Raw genomic sequence first — 23,045 nt, forward strand, 5'->3', positions numbered from 1 at the left:
AAATTTTATTATGCTAATTTTACCCCAATATTAAAAATATGAGTCAATGCTAGTTTTAAAAATATGTATAACTTGAAGTAGGAATTGTTTGCTTAGAATAGAGTTTTAAAAACATAGCCTTTGAGAAGCAGTTTGTTTTGTACTTTTTTTCCAATAAATTTTAAACATGGAATTCAGTGTCTTCTGTTTAGGTTCATCAAAATAATGAACATAATTTTTCTGTTTTCTGATTCGATATAGTACATACTCATATTCTCTGAGGTATCTGAAATAATGTCAACTTCCTGACAGTGAATAAAGAAAAAAAAAGAAATACTAAGAATTAAATGTACTCACAAAATACAAAACAGAAGATAACAGTAATATTGTGAATTAGTAAATTAGAGCTACTTAATATTTTCCAAACCAATTATTTTTATGAGGCTTATGTGCAGAATGTTTTTACAGTAGGAATAATGGTATTGAACTTGACTCTAGTCACTATTATTTGCACTTCCAATTATTCAGATACCTTAATTTATGAACATGTAGAATTTATTTCTTGGCTAGTTTTCAAGGTTAAAAATTTCTTTTTCTGCATCTGCATTTTACTTTTAATTATCTAAAGATGTTGAGTTCTCAACTAGTTCCTTTTTCTAAAAGATTAATTTTATGCAGAGGACTTTCCTAAACATAAAGAAATCCGTTTTCTTTCATAAGGTAATTAAGAACTACATTGTGCTGCACTGGTTCCTGTGAATAGAGATTAGAATTTTGCATCCTGGAACTCTAGATTTATATTAATCCTGTCTTTCCAGCACATCATCCCTTCCAAATTGAAATAAATGATGACTCAACCATCTTTTACAATATTACTTTTCCTTCCTATAAGTTGTTTATTACAGAATAAAATTAACCTATTATGTATTAAATTACTTCATGTTTCTAAAAGAATCTCCACATTTCTAAATTATTTTAAATTTATATTTTAAAATGAGTTAATAAAAATTCTTAGATATTAATTTCTATCACTTTTCTGATACAATTGCTTTTAGTCAAGATTTAATGAGCAAATTTAATCTTTCTATGTAAATACATAGTATTTATTAAAATGCATTTTCTTTGAAATTAGATTTTAGTTATATTAGCTCTTAAATTTTATCATTAACAACAAAAAGTAATTTTAAATTTATAAAATATAGTACTGCAAAATAATAGGTAATAGACTTGAAATCTTCAAAAGTAAACATCAACTGTTTAGCTTTATGCTACATCTAGTATTTCCTGAAACACTTTGTAATACCCACATGAAAAGTAAAGAGAGATAAATCTTAGGATTTTTTAAAAATTTATTTTTAAACTGATACATTAATATTTATATAATGTACTACAAGGAGAACAAGGTTTAATCTGTTCAAATAAATATTGAAAGTTTTCAACAAATAAGTTAAATTAACATACCTGATTGAGATTGTAAAGATGTATTGGTTTTCTTCTGTGCCATTTCAGCTTTCAGTGTTCGTAAGTCTGAAGCTGCTTGTTTTCTCATCTATAAAAATAATTACCTCTCAAAACTCAACTTCATTGTACCCTTCTAGGAGTAGATCAGAATTGTCAATTTTGTAACTGTTTTGACTGCCTTTTCTCATTTGCCTTCCATGCCTTTATTCCCTCTGGATTACTACAGCAAATTCATAGGTCATAAATCCTGTTTAATAACTATGCTTATATAACTAGATATGCTATGAGATAATTTCATTTATTAGTATATACAGATAATACAACTGAACTGGCCTAAATAAGGTGAGAAGGAATTTTATTTTTTTCTTAAGCTTCAAAAATCTGTTGCTATTAATGGGTAAAGAAAATAGTAGAAAAACAAAAACTCAGAAATACAAAAAACCCTTAATTCCTAGTCCTTAGGAACTAAACAGATATTTAAGAAATTTAATAAAAGTTTTTACTCTGTGCTAAGCACTCTTCTAAATGTACTAATCCTTTGATTTTTTTCAAATTTTTCTTGAGGCACATACTATTATTTATTATAAAATGAAATAAATTCAAACTTGAGACTCAAGGAAACTAAGTATCTTGCTCAAGGTATAAAGTTAAAAAGTGGCACAGCCACCTGGGACCAGAGGCCTTGCTATTCCAGGTACTGTTGGTGGACAAACACCATTAGCATTATCTGCAAGCTTGTTAGGGATGAAGAATCTCAGGCTTCTCCCAGTCCTAGAGAGCCAGATGCTTCCTTTTAAAACGACCTTTCCAGGTGATAGCACATTAAACTTCAAGAAACACTACTTATGCTATACTATCTTGAATAAATATGGTTGCAACAGACTTAGGCTAGATTTCTGTCCCTTAGTTCTGAATGTTATAGGTAGGGATGTTTTGGGTAGTTCATTCAGAAATCAGTAAATATTATAGTATCTGTTAACGTGCCAATCAGGCACTATGGTTAAATAGGAAATATTTTATAGTCTGTAAGCTGAAAACTTTGTTCTCTAGGAATTAAGGGGTTTTTGTATTTTGGAGTTTTTGTTTATTTTTCTTCTTCATTTGTCTTTATTAATTTTATATTATTTACATGCAAAGCATATGTGATGTTTATAGGGTTAACATGTTCAAAGAAGGTAGGATCTAAGCATGCTTTCCAGAAGAAAAGAACATTGGGGAGTCATAACTGAAGGCTCTGGGGGCATTTTAATTATCCTTTCTACTCACCCAACTATCTTTCAGTGTACAAATTTCCATCTTGGCTTTCTCTCTCATATACTGAGTAAACACACGGTTTTCCTTCACTGTTTTTGAGTCTAGGTTGTATATGAATGTTTACTTCATAGTTTGTTAAAAATTGTCCTTTGATCTTTTTTTTCTTCTCTTTTTTAACTTTTAAGCTTCTTAGTGCTGAACCAGGACTTAAACTCAAGAGTGCCTCTAAGCAAAAAGAATCTAGAAGTACACTATCCAGTGTAGTAGATAGGTGTCATTTGTAGCTATTTAAATCAACTAAAGTTTAATAAAATTTAAAATTCAGTTCCTCTGTCACACAAGCATTTCAAGGCTCAATATCCTAAGTGGCTAGTGGCTATCATATTGGATGGTGAGATACAGAACATCTCTATCACCACAGAAAGTTCTGTTGGACAGTCATAAATCTAGAAGGGGTCATTATTCTGTGTTATAAAGCTTTCTGATAAAGAGTGAATGGAAGGCATTCCTATAATTATCATTCTTATTTTCCTGTTCTGTGGATTATAACTTGTTTGAATGTGTATGAAATTCTCTGTTTTGTGTTCAACAAAAGAGCTTTTAAAGACATCTATATTCTGAAATTATTCCTGTGATGTGATAATCACAGTTTTTATCACAATCCTTTATTAAATATCTACTATATACAATGTCCTATGGAAGAAACAAAATGAATGAAGGCACAGTCCTGAAAGAACTTATCGTCTAGTTTTACTAAGATTCATAGTAAAAACAAATAAAAAATATATATGAAAATAACTGGAGAGAATGAGATAATTCCCCAAGTAGAGGGGAAGAAATTGAATGGGATTTCAGAGGAGAGGTCAGAAGTTTGTCAAGACTTATTTATGAATGACTCTAATATAGGAAAACTATCTTTAATATATTTTTTTGAGACTAAACTGACTATAGTAAAATTTTATTATATTTTCCTTTGGCCTTGCTATAACCTACATCTTTTAAAAAAACATAGATTTTCATTCATGCTATTTATTGTTAAATAATAAAACTTTAAAAAAGTAAATTCTGACTATTCTTTTACTATCAACACAAAGTTAAAACACCAAAATATTTTAGTGTTATTTCAAGATGAATGTTATAATATGATTAAGAGATATATAAATTACCTTAACTTCTATGATGAGTTTCATTTTATCAGTATCCAATTTTCTTTTAAGTTGGTCAATTGCATGCTGTACTTCAGTGATCTGGATTATAAGGTTATTCTGTGTGAGAGATAGAAAGACACATTTATTTAGCATAGCATCTGTATATTTTAATACAAGGCATTTTATACTGTGAACTGATAAGTAACAAAAGAAAAAAATCATCATAATAAAGTATTTCCATAAAATAAACTTATTGTTTTAGAATATATTACTTGTTACTTTCTATTTATTTCTTGCACTTTAGGAACTACGTTCTCTTCTATCATTGTTGTATCATTTGCTATTTAAAAAACAGATATTTACAAAAATTACCATTAAATTAGCACCATAGAAACTGATAACTATTACTAAGTAATGAATAAGCTAGATTGAAGATACTAGCATGAATTTAGAAATTGACAATAATGCCTTTGTTAGCTGAATCAGATTGGAATTATTTAAAAATATTTAATAAATGGGACACATATTTTATATAAAAACATTTTAATACAAAAAAATCTAGTTAAAATAAGACTTTTTGGTCACTTTGTCCAAAAAGTTTGTGAGGTATAGTGATCTTCACTAATGAAATTATTTAAGAATTTAAACATGTTGAACTTGATAAAATTGTAAGATAAAGTATCAGCTGTGCTTAAAAAAAAAGTCTACTAATATGGCCAAATAATTATTTAAGCCTATTTTGGATGTTATATTAAATTTGTCAAAAATAGTAAACTTTTAATATTTTATCATCCCTGAAGTTAAATTCTTACTCTTAATCATAATTAACATATTTTAAAATCATTTGGGTAAATATGATCAATCTAACAAAAATAAATTGTTAAATGACCTGGAATTTTTTGTCTGTTAGTTAATTATATGGTAGAATTACTCAATAATAAATTTCATATCTGATCTAAGTAAGATTCAAGACTATTTCAAGAAAAATGAATTGGTCAAAATTTCATTAAAGTATTTTTAAAGTCCAAGAAAAAGCAGTATAGTAAATACTGTTTTTTTCTTTACCCTACTTTATCAGGTAATTATCTCTTTGCCATGGAATCAAGAAACATGGCCCTATTAGTCTAAGGCAATGCATAGTACTCCTTGACAATTATTATTGAACCACAGTTAGACTTGTTTGTTTCAAGGTTTATATATTCTGTGGTTCAGAATTCTCTCCTGTTCTGAAGATAGATAGCTCTACTTGTCATTGGCAACACTATTGCTACTATTAGAAAAAGCAGTCTAATGATGAAGCCAACACTAAAAGTAATAGGGAGGAAATATCAGAAGCATGTAGACTCTTTAAAAACATTTTTAATATGCTGACTATATCTCCATAGCAGCTCTCCTCCTATTACATGAGGTCATGAATTTTTTTTAAATTTTTTAATATTTATTTATTTATTTTTTAGTTTTCGGCAGACACAATATCTTTGTTTGTATGTGGTGCTTAGGATCGAACCCGGTGCACACGTGCCAGGCGAGCGCGCTACCACTTGAGCCACATCCCCAGCCCATGAATTTTGTTACAGAGAAAATTTAAGTTAAAGTTTTGTTACCTGTAGCCCAAAGCATCCTAAATACAATAATATGAGCAATCATAAATGTAATTGTGGAAGTGGGACACATTTAGTACCTTAGAGTCTGTGATATTTGCCAGATTCTTTGGTCTCATCTTGATCTCCCTGGCTTCAAGTTGCATGAGCAGTTTTTTATAATAGAGTTCCAAATCATCTCGAAGTTTTGTTAAAACCTCTTCCAGTGATGCTGTGACTTTTTTTGTTTCCAAGTATTTTTTCTTCCAAGCATCAAAAGCTACAAAAAACAAACAAAAAACACACAAAGACTGAGTATGATTAAAGGGTAAAACTTTTCAATGTAGAAAGAACCCTAGCCTTAATGTCAACTTAAATTATTTTCCTCCTCTTCTTCTCCATCTCTGATATGCTTAGTATGTTAGAGCTAAGGGAGAAATGTTTGTTGGATAATAGAAGAAAGTACCTATAAGTACAATAAAATAATGACAGATCTAGAAACTACAAACAAGTTCTCCTTTAAACATTGTTTCTTAAAAATGCTATATTCATTTCTATACCAAAATACATAAATTTATTTTAATTATTTGTTTCCATAATCTTATTTGAAATGTTATTTATATAATTAAAACAATAAAATAAAGGACATATTTAAAAATTTTTTTAAAAATTTTTCAGCCCCCACAATGACTTACGTTTTGTGTAAATAGCTGATTTGGATTTTTTATTTATTAAAATTATTCCAAATATTTGTCTAAAATTCTATAGGACAGAGAGAAAATCAGAAACTAAACACTACCAGCTTAGAAAATCACCTTGATACGAATGTGAGACGAACTACAAACTTAAGAAGATCACAACCAGTATACTAGTGTACCAGAATATTCATATGCTTGTTTCTTTTATATGAGCGTCAAAATGAAAATTCCAAATTAAAAAGTTCTACATTATAAGGCAATTTGATGACAGTTATATAGGTGTTTGAAACTTTGCCTCTAGATTTTAGCTATTTTTCTCCATGCCCTGTTATCCAATTTGTCAGCAAGTTCTACTGGCACTACTGCCAAAATATTTCCAACATCTGGGATATTCCACATTCTTCAATGCTACATCTCTACTCAAAACTCTATCTTTTGTCAAGAAAGCTGCATTGTCTTCCTAATGGGTATTTCTTTTCTGTCTCTTTCATTCTTGCCCCTCTAAAGGCTTTATTATATAGCAGTCATTTTATTTATTTTTTGCAGTGCTAAGTCTTGAACCCATGGTCTTGCTTTCTACCATTGAGCTAGATCTTTAGCCCCTAAAATATATATTTTTAAATCATGTAAATCCCTAGCTTAAAATTCACCAATGGTTTCCCACCTTACTTGGAATAAATTCCAAACTCTGAATTGGCCTGTCTTCTCATTGCTGAACTTTCTGATTTTTCTTTCCCTCTACATTCTTCCTTATTTATCATGCTACACCCACACTGGCCTTATTTCAGAACCTTGATATCATGAGGTTATTCTTATCCCTGGACCTTGATATTCAGTGTTCATTCAATTCATCTTGTTTTCCTCCTATTTCTTTATATGCCTGCCTATTTATTACTCAAATACTAATGATATCTCCTCAGAGATGCCCTCCCTGAAAATGTAACTAAAACATCTTTCCCATGCCACATCACTCTTTACTATGCTCTTTTTAATTGACTTTTCAAGTCTGACCAGTAACTGATATTATCTTAATTATTTGCTTATTGTCTTTTTCCTACCATTTGGAATCAAGTTCCTTAAGAGCAGGGCCATGTCTGTTTTGTTCACTGTTATATCTTCAATGTTTAAGCCAATGTCAGGCACACAGTAGGTTCACTGAATATTTGATGGTTCATACACCTTTTTATCTTGAAACATTACTCTTGAAGAAGAAACTAACTGATCTTCCCATTTTATAGAAAGAATGAGAGGCACAAAGAGGAGAAATAATTTGCCTAAGTGAAAGATTGATCTTATATTAGAATTCAGGTCCTGTGATTTCTAGTCCGTTGTTCAAACCTGTCTGATAAAATCACTCTTAACAACAGTACAAGACTGAGTCACTGCCACCACTTCCAGGATAACAACTTAACATTATGAGGCAGTTAGGAAATATCTCCTGACATTGTCAATAATCTTTAGCTAGTTCTGGTATTGAAACAACGATTTTGCTGTAAATTGAGAATCTTAAAACCAGTTGTTTCATATATGACTTTTATTCTAATAATTCTCAAAAACAACTAAGAATGCAGGCCTCTCAAATGATTTCACATCTCTCAAACCATTATTCTAAACATTCTTCACTTGGGCACATTTTTTCCATTTCTACTGGTCCCAAGGACACTGTTTCTAATTCTTCTGCAAGAAATCTACTTATATTCCCCAACTGCTCTCATTCATTTACTCTAGCAAGGCAGAGTGGCTCACATACCCCCAAATTAAGCACCTAGATAAGTTCAAAGGACTCAATATGGCTCAAAGAGTAAGCGACATCTAAGTTGATATTGAATAATTAATAAGAAATACCCAGAAGAACTGGGAAGAAGACAGTAGGAGGAAAAGGTAGGGAAAAAAAAAGAAGTGAATGGCAGAGGAAAAAGTATGCCTGAAGGCCTGGAGCTAAGAAACACTTCAGATCCTAACATCCCTAGAAGTTCTCAGAAGCCTCTATTGATTTCTTCCATCTGATTTAGGTGTTCTTTCTTTGTATTTCTATCTACAGAACTTTGTAATTCATTTATCAGGAATGTATAATCAATGTTTAACTTATCATTCCCCACTGGATCATGAGACCCAAAATGGTAGGGACAAGATAGTATGTGCCTATTAGTGTCTCCACAGTCCCTAGAACAGTGGCTAGACTCAGTGGGCACTTAATAAATACTTATTTAATAAATGAATGGAAGAATGAATAAATAAATGAACTTCAGTTATAAAAAATTTACAAAGCTCTATAAATCATTTTGTATGAGTTAAATAATTTTGTTTTCTATATTGAAAGCATCTCAGATGTACCACTTTAAACTATATCAGCAAAACAGTAAATTTTTTTTTCTTTTTAAAAAATTTATTAGTTCATTTTAATATTATTATATATTACAGTTGATTTTGACATAATTATACAAGCATGTAATAGAAGTTGCTCTAATTCAGTCCCCAGGACTTCCCTTCCCTAAAACAGTAAATATTAACTCTATTATTTATCCTGAAAGTATTAATTCTTTAAGGCTTGTTTTCTTAATAGTGACAAAATCTAAATAATAAACTTTACCATGATATCATTTCCCTTTGCTTTAATCAAACAGCTTTTCAACTTTTTTTATTAGTTCATCTCTAATTCTTTCCAGATATCTTCTTTCTTCCATTACTTGTTTCATTTGCTCAATAATCTTCTCTCCTAAAGAAATGTAATCCATAGTCATCAATGCCAAAAAGCTAAGATGGTTCATGTCATAAAATATGGAATCTAAAACTCTTTTGTTTATCTTGCTGCCATTTACCATTCTGGAGAGTGTAAAAAATCTTTTTGATTTCTAAGAGTGGATTTATAAAACAGTGGCTCTCTTTTGCATTTATATGCATGTATTTGTAGAAATTAGGTAAAGCTCAAATAGTTATATTTTTTGGTCTAATTCTTTTGGTAAATTTATCTTGGACCCAAAGTTATTTTATGTGGAAAAATATATTTTAGAGTTAATTAGTGACTAAAATACAAAATTTATATTTTTTCACATTTATTGTAGTAAAATTTACTTAATAAAATTTACTATTTGAACCATTTTAGGTGTTCATATCAGTGACATTAAGTACATGTATCCCCACTGTTGTGCAACCATCACCATTGTCCATCTCCAGAACTCTTAACCTTCACAAACTGAAACTCTGTACCCATGAAACAACTCTTTACTAACATATTTAGGGAATAGTCCAAGAAGGGCAATAGCAGGGTCAAATGGTGGTTCCATTCCCATATTTCCCAGGAATCTCCAAACTGCTTTCCAAATTGGCCGCACCAATTTGCAGTCCCACCAGCAATGTACAAGTGTACCCTTTTCTCCACAACCTCTCCAGCACTTGTTGTTGTTTGACTTCATAGTGGCTGCCAATCTTACTGGAGTGAAATGGTATCTTAGGGTGGTTTTGATTTGCATTTCTCTGACTGCTAGAGATGGTGAGCATTTTTTCATGTACTTATTGATTGATTGTATATCCTCCTCTGAGAGGTGTCTGTTCAGGTCCTTTGCCCATTTGTTGACTGAGTTATTTGTTATCTTATTGTCTAATTTTTTGAGTTCTTTGTATACTCTGGATATTAGGGCTCTATCTGAAGTGTGAGGAGTAAAGATTTGTTCCCAGGATGTAGGCTCCCTGTTTACCTCTCTTATTGTTTCTCTTGCTGAGAAAAAACTTTTAAGTTTAATTAAGTCCCATTTGTTGATTCTTGTTGTTAACTCTTGTACTATGGGTGTCCTATTAAGGAATTTGGAGCCCGACCCCACAGTATGTAGATCGTAGCCAACTTTTTCTTCTATCAGATGCAGAGTCTCTGGTTTGATATCAAGTTCCCTGATCCATTTTGAGTTAACTTTTGTGCATGGCGAGAGAAAGGGATTCAGTTTCATTTTGTTGCATATGGATTTCCAGTTTTCCCAACACCATTTGTTGAAGATGCTATCCTTCCTCCATTGCATGCTTTTAGCCCCTTTATCAAATATAAGATAGTTGTAACTTTGTGGATTAGTCTCTGTGTCCTCTATTCTGCACCATTGGTCCACCCGCCTGTTTTGGTACCAGTACCATGCTGTTTTTGTCACTATTGCTCTGTAATATAGTTTGAAATCTGGTATCGGATACTGCCACATCGATGTTCATAGCAGCACAATTCACAATTGCTAGACTGTGGAACCAACCCAGATGCCCCTCAGTAGATGAATGGATAAAAAAAAATGTGGCATCTATACACAATGGAGTACTATGCAGCAATAAAAAATGACAAAATCATAGAATTTGCAGGGAAATGGACAGCACTAGAGCAGATTATGCTTAGTGAAGCTAGCCAATCCCTAAAAAACAAGTGCCAAATGTCTTCTTTGATATAATGAGAGCAAATATGAACAGAGCAGGGAGGAAGAGTAGGAAGAAAAGAGTAACATTAATCAGTGACATGAGATGGGAGGGAAAGGGAGAGATGAGGAAAATTGCATGGAAATGAAGGGAGACGCTCATTGCTATACAAAATTACATATAAGAGGCTGGGTGGGGAATGGGAAAATAAATAAGGAGGGAGATGGATTACAGTAGATGGGGTAGAGAGAGTAAAAGGGAGGGGAGGGGAGGGGGGATAGTGGGGGATAGGAAAGGGAGCAGAGTACAACAATTACCAATAGGGCATTATGTAAAATTGTGGATGTGTAACCGATGTGACTCTGCAATCTGCATTTGGGGTAAAATTGGGAGTTCATAACCCACTTCAGTCTAATGTATGAAGTATGATATGTCAAGTGCTTTGTAACGTTGTGAACAACCAATAAAAAAAAACATATTTAACTTTACTTCACAGAATCATCTATACTTGTGATGTCACAGTACTTACTCTCGATCTTTAATAGAGGTATATCAGATATTCCTGAAGAAAAAACAGGTTGACAAGGAAATGAAGGAAAATCAGTAAGGTCTGGTAGGGTGATTCCATCCTTTTCACCTGTCTGTAAGCAAACATGAAAGTCAATAAAATCTTGTAGGGTATACATTCTTTTTCCATTTGTCTATAAGTACTATGTAATGCATACTAGCAATACATTTTTATTATTAGTTGTTCAAAACATTACAAAGCTCTTGACATATCATATTTCATACATTTGATTCAAGTGGGTTATGAACTCCCATTTTTACCCCGTAAACAGATTGCAGAATCACATGGGTTATACATCCACGTTTTTACATACTGCCATACTAGTGTCTGTTGTATTCTGCTGCCTTTCAATACCTTTTTTTTTTTAATTTATTGTTGGTCGTTCAAAACATTACAAAGTTCTTAATATATCATATTTCACAATTTGATTCAAGTGGGTTATGAACTCCCATTTTTACCCCGTATACCGATTGCTGTATCACATCAGTTACACTTCCATTGATTTACATATTGCCATTCTAGTGACTGATGTATTCTGCTGTCTATCCTATTCTCTACTATCCCCCTTTCCCTCCCCTCCCCTATCCTCCTCTCCCCTCCCCTCCCCTCCCCTCTCCTCCCCTTTTCTCTCTCTACCCCCTCTACTGTAAATCATTTCTTCACTTCTATTATTTTTCTCTTACCCCTCCTTTCCTCTTATATGTAATTGTGTATGACCCTGAGGCTCACCTTCAAATTCCATGCGATTTCCCTTCTCTCTCCCTTTCCCTCCCACCTATCATCCCTGTTTAATGTTAATCTTCTTCTCAAGCTCTTCGTCTCTACCCTGTCCTTGGTTACTCCCCTTATATCAAAGAAGACATTTGACATTTGTTTTTTAAGGATTGGCTAGCTTCGCTTAGCATGATCTGCTCTAATGCCATCCATTTCCCTCCAAATTCTATGATTTTGTCATTTCTTAATGCAGAGTAATACTCCATTGTGTATAAATGCCACATTTTTTTTATCCATTCATCTATTGAAGGGCATCTAGGTTGGTTCCACAATCTTGCTATCGTGAATTGTGCTGCTATGAACATCGATGTAGCAGTGTCCCTGTAGCATGCTCTTATTAGGTCTTTAGGGAATAGACCGAGAAGGGGAATAGCTGGGTCAAATGGTAGTTCCATTCCCAGCTTTCCAAGAAATCTCCATACTGCTTTCCAAATTGGCTGCACCAATTTGCAGTCCCACCAACAATGAACAAGTGTACCCTTTTCCCCGCATCCTCGCCAGCACTTGTTGTTGTTGGACTTCCTAATGGCTGCCAATCTTACTGGAGTGAGATGGTATATTAGGGTGGTTTTGATTTGCATTTCTCTGACTGCTAGTGATGGTGAGCATTTTTTCATGTACTTGTTAATTGATTGTATGTCTTCCTCTGAGAAGTGTCTGTTCGGGTCCTTGGCCCATTTGTTGATTGGGTTGTTTGTTATCTTATTATCTAATTTTTTGAGTTCCTTGTATACTCTGGATATTAGGGCTCTATCTGAATTGTGTGGAGTAAAGATTTGTTCCCAGGATGTAGGCTCCCTGTTTATCTCTCTTATTGTTTCTTTTGCTGAGAAAAAACTTTTTAGTTTGAGTAAGTCCCATTTGTTGATTCTAGTTGTTAACTCTTGCGCTATGGGTGTCCTATTGAGGAATTTGGAGCCCGACCCCACAGTATGTAGATCAGAGCCAACTTTTTCTTCTATCAGACGCCATGTCTCTGATTTAATATCAAGCTCCTTAATCCATTTTGAGTTGACTTTTGTGCATGGCGAGAGAAAGGGATTCAGTTTCATTTTGATGCAAATGGATTTCCAGTTTTCCCAGCACCATTTGTTGAAGATGCTATCCTTCCTCCATTGCATGCTTTTAGCTCCTTTATCAAATATAAGATAGTTGTAGTTTTGTGGATTGGTTACTGTGTCCTCTATTCTGCACCATTGGTCCACCCGCCTGTTTTGGTACCAGTACCATGCTGTTTTTGTTACTATTGCTCTGTAGTATAGTTTGAAGTCTGGTATCGCTATACCGCCTGATTCACACTTCCTGCTTAGCATTGTTTTTGCTATTCTGGGTCTTTTATTATTCCATATGAATTTCATGATTGTTTTATCTATTTCTACAAGAAATGCTGTTGGGATTTTGATTGGCATTGCATTGAACTTATAGAGAACTTTTGGTAATATCGCCATTTTGATGATGTTAGTTCTGCCTATCCATGAACAAGGAATATTTTTCCATCTTCTGAGGTCTTCTTCTATATCTCTCTTTAGGGTTCTGTAGTTTTCATTGTATAGGTCTTTCACCTCTTTTGTTAGGTTGATTCCCAAGTATTTTATTTTTGGGGGGGATATTGTGAATGGAGTAGTTGTCCTCATTTCCGTTTCAGAGGATTTGTCGCTGATATACAAGAATGCATTTGATTTATGCGTGTTGATTTTATATCCTGCCACTTTGCTGAATTCATTTATTAGCTCTAATAGTTTCTTTGTAGACCCTTTTGGGTCTGTTAGGTATAGAATCATATCATCTGCAAATAGTGATAATTTAAGTTCTTCTTTTCCTATTTTTATGCCTTTAATTTCTTTCGTCTGTCTAATTGCTCTGGCCAGTGTTTCGAGGACTATGTTGAACAGAAGTGGTGAGAGAGGGCATCCCTGTCTTGTACCAGATCTTAGAGGGAATGCCTTCAATTTTTCTCCATTCAGAATGATGCTGGCCTGTGGCTTATCATAGATTGCTTTTACAATGTTGAGGTATGATCCTGTTATCCCTAATTTTTCTAGAGTTTTGAACATAAAGGGATGCTGTACTTTGTCGAATGCTTTTTCTGCATCTATCGAGATGATCATATGGTTCTTATTTTTAAGTCTATTGATGTGGTGAATAACATTTATTGATTTCCGTATATTGAACCAGCCTTGCATCCCAGGGATGAATCCTACTTGATCATGGTGTATAATTTTTTTGATATGTTTTTGAATCCGATTTGCCAGAATTTTATTGAGGATTTTTGCATCTAGGTTCATTAGAGATATTGGTCTGTAGTTTTCTTTCTTTGAAGTGTCTCTGTCTGGTTTAGGCATCAGGGTGATGTTGGCCTCATAGAATGTATTTGGAAGTTCTCCCTCTTTTTCTATTTCCTGGAATAGCTTGAAAAGTATTGGTGTTAGTTCCTCTTTAAAGGTTTTGTAAAACTCTGCTGTATACCCATCCGGTCCTGGGCTTTTCTTAGTTGGTAGTCTTTTGATGGTTTCTTCTATTTCCTCTATTGTTATTGGTCTGTTTAGGTTGTCTATATCTTCCTGACTCAATCTGGGCAGATCATATGACTTAAGAAATTTATCGATGCCTTCACTATCTTCTATTTTATTGGAGTATAAGGATTCAAAATAATTTCTGATTCTCTTCTCTATTTCTGAAGTGTCTGTTGTGATATTGCCTTTTTCATCCCTTATGCTAGTAATTTGGGTTCTCTCTCTTCTTCTCTTCATTAGCATGGCTAAGGGTCTGTCGATTTTATTTATTTTTTCAAAGAACCAACTTTTGGTTTTGTCAATTTTTTCAATTGTTTCTTTTGTTTCGATTTCATTAATTTCAGCTCTGATTTTAATTATTTCTTGCCTTCTACTTCTTTTGCTGTTGTTTTGCTCTTCTTTTTCTAGGATTTTGAGATGAAGTATGAGATCATTTATTTGTTGGTTTTTTCTTTTTTTAAGGAATGAGCTCCAAGCAATGAATTTTCCTCTTAGAACTGCTTTCAATGTGTCCCATAGATTCCGATATGTTGTGTCTGTGTTTTCATTTAACTCTAAGAAGTTTTTAATTTCCTCCTTAATGTCTTCTATAACCCATTGATCATTCAGTAACCTATTGTTCATTCTCCAAGTGATGTATGATTTTTCCTTCCTTCTTTTATCGTTGATTTTCAGTTTCAATCCATTATGATCAGATAAGATGCATGGTATTATCTCTACTCCTTTATATTGTCTAAGAGTTGCCCTGTGACATAATATATGATCTATTTTTGAGAAGGATCCATGTGCTGCTGAGAAAAAAGTGTAACTACTTGATGTTGGGTGGTATATTCTATATATGTGAATTAAGTCTAGATTGTTAATTGTGTTATTGAGTTCTACAGTTTCCTTATTTAACTTTTGTTTGGAAGATCTGTCCAGTGGTGAGAGAGGTGTGTTGAAGTCTCCCATGATTATTGTATGGTGGTCTATTAGACTCTTGAACTTGAGAAGAGTTTGCTTGGTGAACGTAGCTGCACCATTGTTTGGGGCATATATATTTATGATTGTTATGTCTTGTTGGTGTATGGTTCCCTTGAGCAGTATGCAGTGTCCTTCTTTATCCCTTTTGATTAACTTTGGCTTGAAATCTATTTTGTTTGATATGAGTATGGACACTCCTGCTTGTTTCCGCAGTCCATATGAGTGGAATGATTTTTCCCAGCCTTTCACCTTCAGTCTATGTATATCTTTTCCTATCAAATGCATCTCCTGTAGGCAACATATTGTTGGGTCTTGTTTTGTGATCCATTCAACTAGCCTGTGTCTCTTAATTGGTGAGTTTAAGCCATTAACATTTAGGGTTATTATTGAGATATGGTTTGTTCCTCCAGCCATATTTGTTTATTAATGTTACTAAACCTGATTTGTTTTCCTCTTTGATTACTTTCCCCCCTTTACTGTCCTACCTCCCACTGATGGTTTTCAATGTTGTTTTAGATTTCCTCTTCCTGTAATGTTTTGCCAAGGATTTTTTGAAGAGATGGTTTTCTAGCTGCGAATTCTTTTAACTTTTGTTTATCATGGAAGGTTTTAATTTCATCTTCCATCCTGAAGCTTAATTTCGCCGGATACCCAATTCTTGGTTGGAACCCATTTTCTTTCAGTGTTTGAAATATGTTGTTCCAGGATCTTCTAGCTTTCAGAGTCTGTGTTGAGAGATCAGCTGTTATCCTGATTGGTTTACCCCTAAATGTAATCTGCTTTCTTTCTCTTGTAGCTTTTAAAATTCTCTCCTTATTCTGTATGTTGGGCATCTTCATTATAATGTGTCTAGGTGTGTATCTCTTATGATTTTGCACTTTCGGCGTCCTGTAGGCTTCTAGGATTTGGGATTCTGTTTCATTCTTCAAGTCTGGGAAGTTTTCTCGTCTTATTTCATTGAATAGATTGTTTATTCCTTTGGTTTGGAGCTCTGTGCCTTCTTAATCCCAATGACTCTTAAGTTTGGTCTTTTAATGTTATCCCATATTTCTTGGATGTTCTGTTCATGGTTTCTTAGCAGACTTGCTGAGCTGTCTACGTTCTTTTCAAGTTGAAATACTTTGTCTTCATTGTCTGATGTTCTATCTTCTAAGTGATCTACTCTGCTGGTAGTATTGTCAATTGAGGTTTTAAGTTGGTTTATTGCTTCCTGCATTTCTAGGATTTCTATTTGTTTGTTTTTTATTACCTCTATCTCCCTGTGAAATTGGTCTTTTACTTCCTGGATTTGTTTATGTAGTTCCTTGTCAAAGTGATCTTTCATTGTCTGGTTTTGCTGTCTCATGTCTTCCTTGAGACTCCACATCATCTGAAGCATGTATATCCTGAACTCTTTATCAGACATTCCATCTGTTGCAGCTATTACCTCTTCTAGAGTTGAGTTGACCTGCATTGCTTGTGGTCCTTTCTTTCCTTGTCGTTTCATATTGCTCGTGTTTTTTTCTGCTTGGTGAAACTGTTGTGTTTTTTAAATTTTCCCCCTATTTATTTATATTGCTGTTGTATAGTTGGGAGATCTCTCTTGCAGGGCCGGTAGTGGCTGTGCTCCTCCTCTAATTAGGGTGATCTATCTACCACGCTGGTTGGTCGCAGGTCTGCCCACCCTACGGGCGCGGGTGGCGGCTCTACTCTGCCCCCACTCCAATTGTGGTGACGTAACTACCACGCCCTCGGGTCGTTGGACCTGATCCGGATGTGGGCGGCAGCTCTGCTCCACCCCTACTCCAATTGGTGTGACGTGTCTACCACGCTGGTCGGCCTCTAAGCCTGTTCCGCCGGTGGGTCGCAGATCTGCCTACCTTGCGGGCTCGGGCGGCAGTTCTGCTCAACCCCCACTCCCAGTGGGGGTACCTAACTGCCTCTCCAACGGGTCGCTGGGCCTTTTCCGGACACGGGTGGTGGCTCTGCTCAACTCCACTCCAACCAGTGTGACGTGACTGCCTCGATGCTACTTGTCCACCACACTGGCAGGCTGCCGGGCCTGTCCTACCAGTGGGTCGCAGGTCTGCTTACCTTGCAGGCTCAGACGGTGGCTCTTCACAGCCCCCACTCCAAATGGGGTGACTTGGCTACCGCGCAGTCGGGTCGCTGGTCCTGTTCCAGGCATGGACGGCTACTCTCCTCTGCCCCAGCTGCAGTTGGGGTGTCGTGATACCACTCCGGCGGGTTACTTGGCCTGCTCTGGGCGCAGGTGGCAGTTCCACTCTGCCCCCCAGACCCCCACAGCACCCAGCAGGACCCGGACCGAGAAGCAGACCCTGTAGGTTCCCCAGCCCTGGGCCAAAGCAGCTTCGGGAGCCAGAACCCGGCCTCTCCAATCCCAGCCACGCTCTGCTAGGAGCAGGCTCCACAGAGCAACCGCCGCGGATTCCCCAGCCCCAGGCCAAAGCAGCCCCGGGAGCCCGAGCCTGGCCGCTCCAAACTCTCCCAGCTCGGTGTACGCTCCGCTAGGAGCAGGGTCAAAGACGCAGTCCCCGCTGGCTCCCCAGCCCCGGGCCAAAACTGTTTCGGGTGTCAGAGCCCAGCCGCACGTTCCACTTGGTGCTGGTCTCAGCACGCAGTCCCCGCAGGTTCCCCAGCCCTGGGCTAAGGCAGCTTCGGGAGCCAGAACCCGGCCTCTCCGATCCCAGCCACGCTCTGCTAGGAGCAGGCTCCACAGAGCGACCCCCATGGGTTCCCCAGCCCCAGACCAAAGCAGCCCCGGGAGCCCGAGCCCGGCCGCTCCAAACTCTCCCAGCTCGGTGCACGCTCCGCTAGGAGCAGGGTCAAAGACGCAGTCTCCACGGGCTCCCCAGCCCCGGGCCAAAGCAGCCCAGGGAGCCAGAATCCGGCCGCTCAAAGTCCGGCGCACGCCTTGCCAGGAGTGAGCCCCGAAGAGTATTCTCCTCAGGTTCTCCGGTCCCAAGCCTGAGCTATCTGTCTGCGAGACACAGGCAAGTACCAGCCTGAAATCACCTGTTCCGTAGTTGAATGAGCTGAGATCAGTAGAAAACAGGGATGATTACATCAGCTCTCCAAGATGGCGGCTGCTGTCCTCCTCCGTGGTCCGACCGGTGTCGAGAATCGAACTGGACCGCTTCTCTCCTCTGTCTCAAAGCCGGAACTCAGCACTAAGCACGGCCTGTGCACCGCTGGCAGAAGCCCCCAGAATCCGCATCACTGTACTCCCGCTCTGGTACTTCGCCACTACCCAACGCGCGCCGCAGACTCCATCCGTAGGGCGGTCCGCCGACCAAGCTCTGCTACCCTCCGTGTGGAGAAATCGCCCGCGACCGAGCCCCGGCAGCTGAATCCCGCGCGCTGGAAATCCGTCCTCTAGATTCTGGAGCACCTCAGTTTCACTGGAAATTCCCAACAAGGTAGCCTTCAGCCGTTTCACCTGGTCTTTCTCCCGCACAGTGACGCGGCACACTGGGGTGATGCACTCCCATCACCGCCGTCTTCCTCCCCCAAGCCCCAATGACTCTTAAGTTTGGTTTTTTTATATTATATCCCATATCTCTTGGAAGTTTTGCTCATGGTTTCTTACCAGCTTTCTGAGTTGACTAGACTCTTTTCAAGTTGATATAATTTGTCTTCATTATCTGATGTTCTGACTTCTACTTGATCTATTCTACTTGTAATACTCTCATTTGAGTTTTTGATTTGATTTATGGTTTCCTGCATTTCTAAGATTACTGTTTAATTTTTTTTAATACTCTCTATCTCCTGGTAGAGTTGATTTTTTGCTTATTGAATCTGTTTATGTAATTCATTTTCAAAGTTTTCTTTCATTGTTTGGATTTGCTGTCTAATGACTTCTTTAAGATTCCATTCTATCTGAGTCAGGTATGCCTTGAGTTCTTTATCTGACCATTTTTCTGATGCCTCTAGGTTCTCCTGTAAATTTAAGCTATCCTGCATTGTTTGTAATCCTTTTTTCCCTCATTTCTTCATGATGCTCACATTACTTTCCAGCTCTGTTTGACTGCTGTTTTTCTGTTTTCTCCTATAAATTTGTTTTGGTTTTGTATATCTCTGGGATCTCACATTTGTGATGGGAGACTATGTCTAGAGATGTTGGGCTTTATTGTAATTTAAAGCAAATTCATTTGTTTCATAAAAGGCATATAGATTCTGAAGGCGTATAGCAATCTGCGGTTTGGTCTTAGGACTTTATATTTAGGTCGGGTGCTGTGATGGTATGGAAGTTAGTATGTGTTAGCTACCTTGGAAGATTGCTCTACTGAAGGGGGATATGAACAGGGAAATGGACCAGGGTATTTGGTGGTAGCAAGGGACTTCGGAGCACTATAAACAGCCTCAAAACATTCACCTATTTGCATTTAGAAAATCACATGTAATGAAAATCGTAATGCTTGGGATGAAAGGTAGGGGAAGAGGATGGAAGAAATCCTTAAAGAGAAAGAGGGAGAGAAAAATAGGTAGAATAAAAGAAAATGGAAAGAAAAATAAAAATTGAAAAGAGAAAAGATAAAAGATTTTAAAAAAAGGATAAATGCAGTTTTGGAGTTCTATTATCTTCTCTTCCAGTAGGTGGAGCTGTGCCCGCCGAGCTGAGCTTCTGCCCTCAATATGCAGGAAACAATTCCTGTGCGGCAGCTCCTCTTCCCCTACTGGGCGGCTCTCCAATCCTGGTTGCCCAGGGCCGTTTCATGTCTCCAGCCACTCTCACCCTTCTCCTGCCAGCTAGGCCCCACTCACCAGTAGTGTTCTCCACAGATCTAGTTACACTTGCAGCCCCCTGAGTGCCCTATTCTCCAGAACGACTGAGCACTTTCTCTGTTTGCCATTCACCCAGACCCCAAGGTTGTGGAGCTCGGGGGCTGGGGGCCGTCAGCTTATTTTGCCTGGTCCCCTTTGTTAGCCATGCCCTGGGAGCTGGCAGAAAAAGCCTCGGCTGTCGCCGCTGGTGGTAGGGGGAGTTGGAGGTCAGGTGTCACCTCTGCTTCCTTAGGCCCCTACAATCATGTCCACGGAGATCTGGGGATAGATTTTTGAGAATTCCCAGCTGTATGTATCTGGTTGTGTGGGAGTCACACACCTGTTGAAGCCGATTTCGCTGGGAAGGGATCCTGTCCACCGAACTCTGGTGACATCAGCTCTCTGCTATGGTGGACTCCAGACACCTTGCTGGGGTGTCTGATTGGAGGGGTGTGTCTGGTCTGTCTCTGCTAGGTCCCGGCCTCAGTTCTCAGTGCACTCTCTCATGGAGGCTTGGTTAGCAATCTCTTCAAAGGGTCCAACTCTTCGTTTCTCTTAGCTGCTCACGGTGTCTGGCAGTGCCGAGTTGCCTCCATCTTAGGCTCCTTTTAAAAGGTTAGGAAAATATAGGATTATAATACCACCACATATATAGTGTATATTTTTTAAGAGGGAAAATTTGGATGATTTTCCCCCAGTAGTTTGACGGTGGAAAACAGGGACTGGGAAAACTTGGTGCCTTTCACCTTCTCTGAAATGCTGGAATTGTATGTTCTAATATAAAATGGGATTTGGAAGAGGTTCCAGGGAGAGAATATTATTTTTTAAATTATGAGACATTAAGCCCCTAACTCAAGAAAATACTGATTCTAAAGGACAAATTATTAATTGCAACCCAACACCAGAAGCTCTGTCTTAGGATGAGAGTTCATGTTTTCATAGCATGGACCGTCCCTCAATTGCTTTTGAGAATGATGCTTTTATTTTTTTAAATTTATTTCTGCAGTGCTGGGGAATAAATCCTGTGTCTCATGCTGTCAGGCAAGTGTTCTATCCCTGTGCTACACCCCAGCCCTGAAGGGGATACTTTTTTAGTGGACAGACATGTGAACAAATATGGCCCAAACCACAAAATAGAGTGTGAAGGAGGCTGCAGATGGTCTGCCTCCTGACAACAGGGGGTGGGGGAAAAGAAAAACCCAGTGGAGGTACAAAGGACCCTGTCACATTTTACTCAAAACACGTTTGAGACTTGTATTGCCATATTGTCCACATGTCATGGACAAAGTCCCAGCATATCTCCTTCTTCAGGCCATAATTTCCCCTTGCAAACTGTTAAATGAGCAAATATAAAGAATGGGACTGAATCTGTCATATAAGTAGTTTTAAGAACATTTGGGCAATGCAAATCCAGCTGAGTGACGCTCTCAGGCTCCACAAGTGGCAGTCACCTGGAAGGAGAGCAGTCTCAGAACTGCTTCCCAAGTCTGAGAGGAAAGAGAATTCCAGCCCTAGGGCCTCCTGAGCTGAGCTCTAGGGGGACTGTGGTCACAGAGGAGAGAAGGAAGCTCTCTGTGAGCAGAGGAAGGATGAGGGGGAGAGAGCTAAAGTCTGTGGACCCCTCCTTCTTTTACCTGTGGTTGACTTTGGAGGGGACCAAATGGTCCTGGGAGGGGTGGTGGTTGCAGATATGGGTTGTCTTAAGATATCTCTTGGTGTCCCCCACCATACCTTGATCTCTTTTCCTAGGGATTACTGATTAGTTCACACTGGGAGCAGACTGTAAAAGATGTCATTTGAAAAAATGACACTTGAAAAGTAGGCTCCTTATCTTCCACTCTGGTGCATTTATATAAACCCAAACTAAAAGCCAAATGCTAGTCCTCTGCGGGGGGGTGACGAATAACTTATGTATGTTGATACAGCAGGAGTAGGAGCCGTTTATTGTAGGACAACAGAGGTATTTATACATTTTGCACAGCTTATCTTAATTAGCATAAACTAGATACATCAATCAACCAATAAGGAATCTCCACACTTAATGGCTCACTTTTGCTACTTCTCAAACCACTCCCTCTGGCATTTTGCCAGGCACCAACCAGACTTGTTTAGAACTCTAACATTCCCCTGGCAAAATACCAGGTGTTATTTTGACTTGTTTACAGACCTTAACAGTCCTCTATGTTTCTAGCAGGTAGAAGGGCGAGTGGCCCTCTTCCTCCCTCAGGTGACAGATACCAAGACTCCAGCCTTGAGGCTCTGGGCTCCAGCCCTGCAGCCAGCAGGCCCCTTCTGCCTGGGCTCCCCTGGCTTTGGACTCAGCCCCACTCCCCTGTCTCTACTGCCTCTTCCTTTTCCCTCTCCTGACCAGCTCCTGAGGATCTCTCCACTTTTTCAAAGGCTTTCTCCTACTGGGGCACAAAGACCTCCAAAGTTCAGGGCAAAGAGAAAAAAAGACCCTTGAGAGAAACCCTGAAGGTCCCACCTTTCAGGACAGCCTCCTCTCTATCCCTTCCTCTGTGTGTGTTTGTAAGTTGTGGGTCATAGTCCTTCATCTGGCCACTAGGAAAGCTACCACCTTGGCTCTGCTGCAGGAGTTGATGTTGCACGTGTGCCTTTCTCTGTGGAGTGGGACAACAATATTCATCATATTAGCAGAGTCAGAAAGATCCCCTTAAAGAAGCATTAAGGTTCCCTCCTCACACCACCCAGGGCTGCTATGTGCACAGATACCAAGTTCTCAGATATGGTTTCTAATTCCAACCCATCTGAAATAGGGTCCCTGTCATTTTTGCCACTGGCAGTCTTGTGGACCAGGCACATATTTCTCAACAGCAATTATCTCTGTGTTGAATAATTTTTTTGTTGATTGTCAGTCTGTATTTCTGAAGCATGTGTTCCTTAAGTAAGGAGCCAGTTTAGTTGTCACCACCTGTATCCCCAGAACCTGGAATAATCCT

General features: G+C 37.8%; 2 protein-coding genes and 1 pseudogene across 5 annotated transcripts in view; 1 reads left to right on the plus strand and 2 right to left on the minus strand.

Annotated features, from left to right (window-relative positions):
- LOC308650243 (MHC class I polypeptide-related sequence B-like) overlaps nucleotides 1–23,045 on the plus strand; it is a 601,646-nt gene that overhangs the window by 431,832 nt on the left and 146,769 nt on the right. The gene's annotated exons all lie outside the window — the stretch shown is intronic.
- LOC308650241 (MHC class I polypeptide-related sequence B-like) overlaps nucleotides 1–23,045 on the minus strand; it is a 167,606-nt gene that overhangs the window by 81,150 nt on the left and 63,411 nt on the right. For both annotated transcript variants that reach the window (XR_014022298.1, XR_014022299.1), the window contains one exon: nucleotides 20,426–20,690. The gene's annotated coding sequence lies outside the window, so the exon portion shown is untranslated. The remainder of the gene's footprint in view (nucleotides 1–20,425; nucleotides 20,691–23,045) is intronic.
- Nucleotides 1,432–23,045, minus strand: part of LOC308649362 (spermatogenesis-associated protein 1-like) — a 51,778-nt pseudogene continuing 30,164 nt past the window's right edge. The window contains exons 2-6 of the transcript in view: nucleotides 11,033–11,144; nucleotides 8,711–8,836; nucleotides 5,524–5,702; nucleotides 3,861–3,959; nucleotides 1,432–1,528 (exon numbers count right to left, since the gene is read on the minus strand). The product of the transcript in view is annotated as a spermatogenesis-associated protein 1-like (transcript). The remainder of the gene's footprint in view (nucleotides 1,529–3,860; nucleotides 3,960–5,523; nucleotides 5,703–8,710; nucleotides 8,837–11,032; nucleotides 11,145–23,045) is intronic.

The sequence above is a fragment of the Spermophilus citellus genome, assembly GCF_964194105.1.
Source record: "Spermophilus citellus genome assembly, chromosome: 5".
Classification (NCBI taxonomy): Eukaryota; Metazoa; Chordata; class Mammalia; order Rodentia; family Sciuridae; genus Spermophilus; species Spermophilus citellus.